Below are 10,767 nucleotides of genomic sequence, written 5' to 3' on the forward strand. Positions count from 1 at the left end.
ATGCAGGCCAGTAGAGGGTGGTGGCATTGGCATCATCCGTGGGGCCTTTGGGATGATATGCAAACTGCAAAAGATCCAGTAAGAGTGGCAGCAAAGTCTAGATGGACCTCTTAACGAGCCTCTCAAAGCACTTTGTTATGAAGGAAGTGAATGCAATGGGATGATAGTCATTGAGGCATGACACTTTGGCATGGGGATGATAGTCTTGATGCATATTGGAATGATAGTCCTGCTCAGGAAAAGGTTGAAGATGCACATTCCCTGAACACTCTGCCAATGTTGTAGAATGTTGTCTGGTCCAGCAGCCTTCTGTGGGTTAATTCTGCATAGAGGTTTTTTTCATATTTCACATTCTTTCTTGCTGCCACATTGTTTTGCACCTCAAACTGAGTGTAGAACTTGTTCGGCGTATCTGGAAGGCGGTTTCATTGTCACAGGCAGGTATGTGAATTTGTAGTACATAATCGCTTGGATGCCCTGCCTCATGTGCTAGGTATCACGATTGTCCTGGAAGTGGTTGTGGATTCTCTGGTATGTGTATGCTTTTCCTCTTTGATTACCCTTTAAAGAAACCTTGAAACCCTCACTGTTCTTAGCACCACCCTGTCATCTGCTCCTCAGCAGCACAAGCATCTCTGCCTCAATCTATAGTGTATGGTGATGGTCTTGGAGACAGTCATGTCATCAATGAACTTGATGATGTAGCAGGTCATTGATGCTATGTATTTCTTTAAGATGGTGGAATCGCCACCACTGCAAACCTTACTGCACAGAGCTGCATTTCTATTGACGAAATGAGGTGAGCCCATCTAGCTCTATGATGCCATCCTGAACTCTGTCACTGTGTGAGACTGCGAAGCTTCAGCAGGTATCATGCAGGCTGGATGTTGCATGATTTCTGTGTTGTATTAATGTCTGCTTGTATACATAAACACTGCCTTCTATGGTGTCCATATACCATGGAAAGTCGGGCTAACAACAAGAATAGCACTATTTTGGCTCCAAAGTGGCCACTGCATGCTACTGTTGCACCACCATCTAAAAGTGCACACAGGAACATAGAAATGGTGGCTCTGAGAAGCAAGGCATTTAAGGAAAAAACAAAAAATAGAATAGAAACTCAAGGTTGTAAGAAGCTTAATGCAGGATATACCGGCCCATGCAAGATCCTCCACCACATCAACAGCTGATGAACTTCCCACATCACAGCAGATTTCACAAAAGCACCCACATTTCACATAGTATGCCTCAAGTCTATAACACCAGGACCAGTTTTCCACCAGCAGCCATGTTTGCAGCCAGACATTAGAGAGACACTTTGGCTCTATTGTTGACTCGATTCCAAAATGTCCACTTTTAAAAAGTCATTCTAGATAGGTGTACACTGCATTTATATTTTCTTTTTGCGTGTGTGTTTGTAGAAAATAGTTTAACCCTTTTACAAGTATACAGGTGCTAGATTCCACCTACATTATCACTACAAGTCTGACATAAAATAGCCAGCAAACTTTTGGCTGTTAGCATGAGACCTCTTTACCTCAGTTCAGATAACCTAACTTTTTCTTACAGCATATTTCCCGACTAGAACTGGCATATGACAGGAGTATCAACTATATCCATATTCTGCAGGATAAAACAGCTACACTTAAATCTTTCAGTGAACGAAACTGTTACTTCACTCCAGAGGCATTGCTAGGCATAAATTTCATCAGGGGCATATTCCCCACATGTGGAAACCTGCCTACTTGTGAAAATATGATTCCACCAGTTTCAAGGAACTACGAGTTTGAGAAAAGGGCTTTTGTGCAGATGAATACCTCAGTATCTTTCTTCACATCTTTGGAGTGAAACTTATGGTAGCCTAGAAGTGCAAGCAAAACTAAAAACAAATATACAAACTTATAAACAAAAGTACAAGAGTGAAAAATTTACAAACGTGAAAATCTTTTTCCAACCCCAAACCAAATTTACAAAGGAATTAACTTTTTTTTTTTTTAAAGTGAAAACAAGTTTACAAAGGTGAAACATTTGTACGAATCCCAAAACCAATTTAGAAATTGAAAGGAAAGAGTAGGTACAGGAAGTGCTTATTTGACCCCTTGTGTCAATCTAAATTTTCCACAAGCCTGAGATACTGTCTATGGTGTGACACAGCCAACAATGTTTTGTTGTTTTTTGTGGAAGTTCTTTCACCCAGTTGGCTTCTTTTTGTTTTTACTGTGGGAAATGTTTTGATATTCCAAAGAAGATTAAGAATAATCAATCACTTGGAATGACTTTGTTTCCAGTGGTTTGTTTTGATAACTGGTCCTGTTCATTCCAGCTGAAGAAACATGCCCATTGTATAAACAGTTCATGGAGCACAGAAAATTCAAATCAAATGTTTCTTTTAACTGCAGTGGATGCTAGCTCAAAACATGATTCAGATACTGAAATTGTCATCAACTAGAAGCCGAAATTGCTGGGCCTAAATAACTGGATCCTCTGCAACTGGATCCTGAACTTCCTGACTGGGAATATTGTATGTCTGTTGTTCTCAGTCTCTACTTCTGGAATTTCCACTCCTCATCAGCATGGTCATCCTGAACCAATACTTCTGGCACTCTTAGTCGCCCACATTTCGGCCCTCCTATTCTCCTGTTCAATTTAATGAGCCTCGACAGGGGCCTAGCCACCTACCGTTTTTCATTAAACTGGATATTTCACCAAATTCTTATTGAGTGTGTTTATTTCCAACAAGAATTAAAAATTTACTCTACTGATTCATGATTGTGTAGCAATGCAAAGCTTGAAACACGTCATCAAGTTTGCTGATAATACAACCATGGTCGGTCTCATCAGCAAGAACAATGAGTCAGCATACAGAGAGGAGGTGTAACAGCTAACAGCCTGGTGTATAGTCAACAACCTGTCTTTCAATGTTGAAAAACTGAAAAGATGGCTGTTGACTTCACAAGAGCACATGGTGCATCCGCAAAGCAAACAGCATTGTGGATAATTCACCCTCCTGCAATCTGGAAAAAGGTACTGAAGAATTCGGGGCCTCACAACTAATCACAACTGTGTGAACTGAACTGTACTGAACTCAAACATACACTCAAACACTCATTCAATATACATCCATGTCTGTTTAATATGGACCCATATTAAAACATTTTACATGCTGTCTTGCACATTCTGTTGCTGTTATTGCAAAACATATTTCAATTTACACATTGCTGCCACCAACTATTACATAAGTGTATACATGTTTACAAGAACCGTCTTTGTTTATTTTTGTAATGTATAATATACAGAATGGATACTGTTCAGCACTATTTTGTATATCTGTCCTGTAGTTTTATCTGTTTGCGCTGTCTTGCACTGTTTGCACTAGGTTGTGAATGATGCATTTTATGTGGCTAGGATAATTTAGTGCTGTGTTGTTTAATGCAGCTCTATGTTGTTTATGTAGCACAAGGGTCCTAGAGAAATGTTGTTTCATTTCATTATGTACTGCATCACCTAAATATGGTGAAATGACAATAAAAGCGTCACTTAAAAAAGAAAAACTTGAATTTAGCACAGCAATCAGTCTGACACAGGGTTGAGTTAACATTTTTCATTTGATTGTCTGTACCACTTATCCAGTCTATACTCAGGTCTCGGGGAGACTGTGCCTATCTCAGGCATCAAGGCAGGATACACCCTGGATGGAGTGCCAACTCATGGCAGGGCACACACACTCTCATTCACTACAGGCAATTTAGACACTCCAATCAGCCTAGAAGCATGTCTTTCAGGGAGGAAACCAGAGCAAACCCACCAAGTACGGGGAGAACTCCACACACACAGTGAGCAGGAGCGAGATTCGAACCCAGGACGGTGGGTGAAAAACCGCTTTCCCTTGCTCGTAGAGCGCTGAAACTTGCGCAATCGCATTTTCAGCGCCAGAGAAGCACAATGCAGAGAGTACACTGCGCTGCGGCAGGAAACAAGCCAGTTCGATGAAAAATGATGAACCTTTCGTTCGTTAAGTTTTTTCTCAACGAAAATCACCTCTTTCAGGTTTGTTATGACAAGTTTCATTTTAATGTAAACGACCATAGTTCATACCAAAGATTAAGTTATTATTATTATTACAGAAAATTATTACTGGGCACGGTGGACAATTATTTCTGTCCAATGATAATCGGTTCTATACTAAGACTGGTGTCTACTTAGGTTTCTTCCTCTCACAAAGATTTGAATAGCGTTCATAGAGAGATGTAACACATAAACACGACAAGACATGCCATTTCAATGTAAATCTCAGACCTTTCATGGACTATGGTAATTATGTGTTTCATGTTAACTCAACCCGGTGGCACGGTGGCGTAGTGGTTAGCATGTCTGCCTCACAAACGCTTGAGTACAGCTGAACGGAGCAGTTTTCTTTGCTTTTTTCACACGTTTGGGGTCAACTATGATTTGAAATGTGATTGTTTACTTTAAATTGCCAAAATTCATAATAAACATAGGAAAGTCATGAAAAAATGACTTTTGATATGAAATATGATTTTTTTTTAATCAAACTGCAAAAAGTCAAAAGAAACATGGAAAAAGTGATATTCCATGAAAATTCACTTAACAAAGGCAACGTTCATCATTTTTCATCGAACTGGCTCGTTTCCTGCCACCGAGTAGCCTGCTCTCTGCATTGTGCTTCTCTGGCGCTGAAAATGCGATTCCGCAAGTCTCAGCGCTCTACAAACGCATTTGTGCAGCTGATTGGGGCAGTTTTCTTTGACTTTTTTCACACGTTTGGGGTCAACTATGATATGAAGTGTGATTGTTTACTTAAAAAAATGCCAAAATTCATAATATACATATGAAAGCCATAAACTAATGAATTTCGATGTGAAGTATGATTTTTATCATCAAAGTTGAAAAATTCATAGGAATCATGGAAACATTGATATTCCATGAAAATTCACTTAACAAAATCAACTTTCAACATTTTTCATCGAACTGGCTCGTTTCCTCTCACCGCGCAGTGTGTTCTCCTCATTGTGCTTCTCTGGCGCTGAAAATGCGATTCCGCAAGTCTCAGCGCTCTACGAGCAAGGGAAAGCGGTTTTTCAGAAAAACGCATTTGTGCAGCTGATTGGGGCAGTTTTCTTTGACTTTTTTCACATGTTTGGGGTCAACTATGATATGAAATGTGATTGTTTAGTCTAAAATGAAAAAATTCATAAGACACATAGGAATGTCATAAAAAATATGAATTTTGATATGAAATATGATTTTTTTCATCAACGTGCCAAAATTCATATGAAACATGGAATAAATGATATTCCATGAAAATTCACTTAACAAAGACAACTGTCAACATTTTTCATCGAACAGGCTCGTTTCGTGCCTCAGCGCAGTGTGTTCTCCTCATTGTGCTTCTCAGGGGCTGAAAATGCGATTCCGCAAGTCTCACCGCTCTACGAGCAAGGGAAAGCGGTTTTTCAGACAAATGAATGTGTGCAGTTGATTGGGGCAGTGTTCGTTGACTTTTTTCACATGTTTGGGGTCAACTATGATATGAAATGTGATTGTTTAGTCTAATAGGAAAAAATTCCCAAAAAACTTTGGAACGTCATAAAAAAATTAATTTTGATATGAAATATGATTTTTTTTCATCATAGTGGAAAAATTCATATGAAACATGGAATAAATGATATTCCATGAAAATTCACTTAATAAAGACAACTTTCAGCATTTTTCATCGAACTGGCTCGTTTCGTGCCTCAGCGCAGTGTGTTCTGTGCATTGTGCTTCTCAGGCGCTGAAAATGCGATTACGCAAGTCTCAGCGCTCTACGAGCAAGGGAAAGCGGTTTTTCAGACAAACGAATGTGTGCAGTTGATTGGGGCAGTTTTCTTTGACTTGTCTCACATGTTTGGGGTCAACTATGATATGAAATGTGATTGTTTAGTCTAATAGGAAAAAATTCATAAGACACATAGGAATGTCATAAAAATATGAATTTTGATATGAAATATGATTTTTTTCATCAACGTGCCAAAATTCATATGAACCATGTTATAAATGCTATTCCATGAAAATTCACTGAGCAAAGAAAACTGTCAACATTTTTCATCGAACTGGCTCGTTTCGTGCCTCAGCGCAGTGTGTTCTCCTCATTGTGCATCTCAGGCGCTGAAATTGCGATTCCGCAAGTCTCAGCGCTCTACGAGCAAGGGAAAGCGGTTTTTCAGACAAACGAATGTGTGCAGTTGATTATGGCAGTTTTCTTTGACTTTTTTCACATGTTTGGGGTCAACTATGATATGAAATGTGATTGTTTAGTCTAAAATGAAAAAATTCCCAAAAAACATAGGAATGTCATAAAAAAATGAATTTTGATATGAAATATGATTTTTTTCATCATAGTGGAAAAATTCATATGAAACATGGAATAAATGATATTCCATGAAAATTCACTTAATAAAGACAACTTTCAGCATTTTTCATCGAACTGGCTCGTTTCGTGCCTCAGCGCAGTGTGTTCTGTGCATTGTGCTTCTCAGGCGCTGAAAAGTCTAAGCGCTCTACGAGCAAGGGAAAGCGGTTTTTCAGACAAACGAATGTGTGCAGTTGATTGGGGCAGTTTGCTTTGACTTTTTTCACATGTTTGGGGTCAACTATGATATGAAATGTGATTGTTTATTCTAAAATGAAAAAATTCATAAGACACATAGGAATGTCTTAAAATATATGAATTTTGATATGAAATATGATTTTTTCATCATAGTGGAAAAATTCATATGAAACATGGAATAAATGATATTCCATGAAAATTCACTTAATAAAGACAACTTTCAGCATTTTTCATCGAACTGGCTCGTTTCGTGCCTCAGCGCAGTGTGTTCAGTGCATTGTGCTTCTCAGGTGCTGAAAATGCGATTCCGCAAGTCTCAGCGCTCTACGAGCAAGGGAAAGCCGTTTTTCAGACAAACGAATGTGTGCAGTTGTATGGGGCAGTTTTCTTTGACTTTTTTCACATGTTTGGGGTCAACTATGATATGAAATGTGATTGTTTAGTCTAAAATGAAAAAAATTCATAAGACACATAGGAATGTCATAAAAAATATGAATTTTGATATGAAATATGATTTTTTTCATCAACGTGCCAAAATTCATATGAACCATGTTATAAATGCTATTCCATGAAAATTCACAGAGCAAAGAAAACTGTCAACATTTTTCATCGAACTGGCTCGTTTCGTGCTTCAGCGCAGTGTGTTCTCCTCATTGTGCATCTCAGGCGCTGAAATTGCGATTCCGCAAGTCTCAGCGCTCTACGAGCAAGGGAAAGCGGTTTTTCAGACAAACGAATGTGTGCAGTTGTATGGGGCAGTTTTCTTTGACTTTTTTCACATGTTTGGGGTCAACTATGATATGAAATGTGATTGTTTAGTCTAAAATGAAAAAATTCATAAGACACATAGGAATGTCATAAAAAATATGAATTTTGATATGAAATATGATTTTTTTCATCATAGCGGAAAAATTCATATGAAACATGGAATAAATGATATTCCATGAAAATTCACTTAATAAAGACAACTTTCAGCATGTTTCATCGAACTGGCTCGTTTCGTGCCTCAGCGCAGTGTGTTCTGTGCATTGTGCTTCTCAGGCGCTGAAAATGCGATTCCGCAAGTCTCAGCGCTCTACGAGCAAGGGAAAGCGGTTTTTCAGACAAGCGAATGTGTATCAGTTGATTGGGGCAGTTTTCTTTGACTTGTCTCACATGTTTGGGGTCAACTATGATATGAATAGTGATTGTTTAGTCTAAAATGAAAAAATTCATAAGACACATAGGAATGTCTTAAAATATATGAATTTTGATATGAAATATGATTTTTTCATCATAGTGGAAAAATTCATATGAAACATGGAATAAATGATATTCCATGAAAATTCACTTAATAAAGACAACTTTCAGCATTTTTCATCGAACTGGCTCGTTTCGTGCCTCAGCGCAGTGTGTTCTGTGCATTGTGCTTCTCAGGCGCTGAAAATGCGATTCCGCAAGTCTCAGCGCTCTACGAGCAAGGGAAAGCGGTTTTTCAGACAAACGAATGTGTGCAGTTGATTGGGGCAGTTTTCTTTGACTTTTTTCACATGTTTGGGGTCAACTATGATATGAAATGTGATTGTTTAGTCTAAAATGAAAAAATTCATAAGACACATAGGAATGTCTTAAAATATATGAATTTTGATATGAAATATGATTTTTTTCATCATAGTGGAAAAATTCATATGAAACATGGAATAAATGATATTCCATGAAAATTCACTTAATAAAGACAACTTTCAGCATTTTTCATCGAACTGGCTCGTTTCGTGCCTCAGCGCAGTGTGTTCAGTGCATTGTGCTTCTCAGGCGCTGAAAATGCGATTCCGCAAGTCTCAGCGCTCTACGAGCAAGGGAAAGCCGTTTTTCAGACAAACGAATGTGTGCAGTTGTATGGGGCAGTTTTCTTTGACTTTTTTCACATGTTTGGGGTCAACTATGATATGAAATGTGATTGTTTAGTCTAAAATGAAAAAAATTCATAAGACACATAGGAATGTCATAAAAAATATGAATTTTGATATGAAATATGATTTTTTTCATCAACGTGCCAAAATTCATATGAACCATGTTATAAATGCTATTCCATGAAAATTCACTGAGCAAAGAAAACTGTCAACATTTTTCATCGAACTGGCTCGTTTCGTGCTTCAGCGCAGTGTGTTCTCCTCATTGTGCATCTCAGGCGCTGAAATTGCGATTCCGCAAGTCTCAGCGCTCTACGAGCAAGGGAAAGCGGTTTTTCAGACAAGCGAATGTGTATCAGTTGATTGGGGCAGTTTTCTTTGACTTGTCTCACATGTTTGGGGTCAACTATGATATGAATAGTGATTGTTTAGTCTAAAATGAAAAAATTCATAAGACACATAGGAATGTCTTAAAATATATGAATTTTGATATGAAATATGATTTTTTCATCATAGTGGAAAAATTCATATGAAACATGGAATAAATGATATTCCATGAAAATTCACTTAATAAAGACAACTTTCAGCATTTGTCATCGAACTGGCTCGTTTCGTGCCTCAGCGCAGTGTGTTCTGTGCATTGTGCTTCTCAGGCGCTGAAAATGCGATTCCGCAAGTCTCAGCGCTCTACGAGCAAGGGAAAGCGGTTTTTCAGACAAACGAATGTGTGCAGTTGTATGGGGCAGTTTTCTTTGACTTTTTTCACATGTTTGGGGTCAACTATGATATGAAATGTGATTGTTTAGTCTAAAATGAAAAAATTCATAAGACACATAGGAATGTCATAAAAATATGAATTTTGATATGAAATATGATTTTTTTCATCACAGTGGAAAAATTCATATGAAACATGGAATAAATGATATTCCATGAAAATTCACTTAATAAAGACAACTTTCAGCATTATTCATCGAACTGGCTCGTTTCGTGCCTCAGCGCAGTGTGTTCTGTGCATTGTGCTTCTCAGGCGCTGAAAATGCGATTCCGCAAGTCTCAGCGCTCTACGAGCAAGGGAAAGCGGTTTTTCAGACAAGCGAATGTGTGTCAGTTGATTGGGGCAGTTTTCTTTGACTTGTCTCACATGTTTGGGGTCAACTATGATATGAATAGTGATTGTTTAGTCTAAAATGAAAAAATTCATAAGACACATAGGAATGTCTTAAAATATATGAATTTTGATATGAAATATGATTTTTTCATCATAGTGGAAAAATTCATATGAAACATGGAATAAATGATATTCCATGAAAATTCACTTAATAAAGACAACTTTCAGCATTTTTCATCGAACTGGCTCGTTTCGTGCCTCAGCGCAGTGTGTTCTGAGCATTGTGCTTCTCAGGCGCTGAAAAGTCTAAGCGCTCTACGAGCAAGGGAAAGCGGTTTTTCAGACAAACGAATGTGTGCAGTTGATTGGGGCAGTTTGCTTTGACTTTTTTCACATGTTTGGGGTCAACTATGATATGAAATGTGATTGTTTATTCTAAAATGAAAAAATTCATAAGACACATAGGAATGTCTTAAAATATATGAATTTTGATATGAAATATGATTTTTTCATCATAGTGGAAAAATTCATATGAAACATGGAATAAATGATATTCCATGAAAATTCACTTAATAAAGACAACTTTCAGCATTTTTCATCGAACTGGCTCGTTTCGTGCCTCAGCGCAGTGTGTTCAGTGCATTGTGCTTCTCAGGCGCTGAAAATGCGATTCCGCAAGTCTCAGCGCTCTACGAGCAAGGGAAAGCCGTTTTTCAGACAAACGAATGTGTGCAGTTGTATGGGGCAGTTTTCTTTGACTTTTTTCACATGTTTGGGGTCAACTATGATATGAAATGTGATTGTTTAGTCTAAAATGAAAAAAATTCATAAGACACATAGGAATGTCATAAAAAATATGAATTTTGATATGAAATATGATTTTTTTCATCAACGTGCCAAAATTCATATGAACCATGTTATAAATGCTATTCCATGAAAATTCACTGAGCAAAGAAAACTGTCAACATTTTTCATCGAACTGGCTCGTTTCGTGCTTCAGCGCAGTGTGTTCTCCTCATTGTGCATCTCAGGCGCTGAAATTGCGATTCCGCAAGTCTCAGCGCTCTACGAGCAAGGGAAAGCGGTTTTTCAGACAAACGAATGTGTGCAGTTGATTGGGGCAGTTTTCTTTGACTTTTCTCACATGTTTGGGGTCAACT

The sequence above is a fragment of the Hemibagrus wyckioides genome, linkage group LG25, assembly GCF_019097595.1.
Source record: "Hemibagrus wyckioides isolate EC202008001 linkage group LG25, SWU_Hwy_1.0, whole genome shotgun sequence".
Classification (NCBI taxonomy): Eukaryota; Metazoa; Chordata; class Actinopteri; order Siluriformes; family Bagridae; genus Hemibagrus; species Hemibagrus wyckioides.